Here is a 1,395-nt window from a genome sequence, read left to right on the forward strand (position 1 = left end):
GTGTGTGTGTGTGTGTGTGTGTGTGTTTCGCGTGTGCTAATGAGCGCTGTGAAGCTACCTGGCGGTGTCAAAGGTGACCTCTCTGGAGGAGGAGATTTGGTTGCCATAATGACTGCGGTTCAATCCCTCTCCTCTGGATCCTCCCTCCATCTCCTCTCTTCTGTTTCCCAGCTTCCCTCCACCGATTCATTCCTGCTCTCCCCCCCCTCTGTCATTCCTCAGCCCCCACCCGTCTTTTCTTCGCATGTTCTTAATTGGATATAACTCATTTTAACACTTCCTCTCTTCATTATTTCGTGGCAGACGAGATCAATAACCACGGCTGTGTGGTTGGTGCGCTCGCGTGTTTGTGTTTGTTCTGCATCCACTTAGGTGATTTTGAGCTCGACTCGTCGCCGTCCTCCAGCCCCGACTCCCTTTGTTGAATCGCAAACACTGACGACAGGGAAGCTAATGGTGTTGGGAAATGTGTGTGAACCACCTATATATATGTTGGACGTCCAGCATTGATCTATTATCTCCCTTCTTACAAAACCCTGTGATGCTGGAGGGAAGGACGAGGATCCAGCCCCTTCAACATACATCCAATCAATCGTGTTAGGGCTTTGATTAACCCGTTCAAATTACCTCACTCATAGTAGGCCCTGGAGGAAAACACACACACACACACACACTCTCACTTATGCAAATGTGTGTGATTTCAAGCAGCAGACAGCCGGCATATGCTGCGTCGTCGCTTCTCCAAATCCATTTTCACGTAATGAGTATCGAGGACGTTTAACACGTCCCTGTGTTTCCTTCACCTGTGCCGTGTCACTTATTCAGAGTGTGTGATTAAATGTGCTGAAATGTGTGGAATAGAATGATTCACCCCGGCTTACATAAAACCTTTGTCTATATTTAGTGCCAGCATGACTCCAGATTTCTGCACCAAAGCTATCAGCCACACATTGAGATGTGCGTGGGCCTGCCCTGAGCTGACTGCGGTCCTGGATTCATGTTCAGCAAAAAAAAAAAAAAAACGACAAATAAATCTGAGTTTAAGTGCTGCATGAGTGTATATGTTCGGTGGGTAAATAAGGGTGTTTGGAGAGAAGGGAGGGATGAGGTGAACGTCAAACACCGGAGACAGGAGTCTGTAGAAGCACAACATTCGGTATTCAGCTGGTTTGGTTCTTCTCTCTGCAGTGCAGGAAGTTTGGAAACGTGCACTCAAGCCGACTGAGCTAATGTTTATCTGCACAAAATAACAGACTTTTGGGGGGTTATCTCAAACATATTTTTTCCATTTTCTACAAACTGGATGAATGAACAACAATTTTAAACTTGTGCAAACGCCACGTCAGTGTTGAGTCTAGAAATTCCTCCATCTGTTGGCGGAAAGAGTTTTGTTCT

This window comes from Stegastes partitus, unplaced genomic scaffold (genome assembly GCF_000690725.1).
Source record: "Stegastes partitus isolate 25-593 unplaced genomic scaffold, Stegastes_partitus-1.0.2 Scaffold1139, whole genome shotgun sequence".
Lineage (NCBI taxonomy): Eukaryota > Metazoa > Chordata > Actinopteri > Pomacentridae > Stegastes > Stegastes partitus.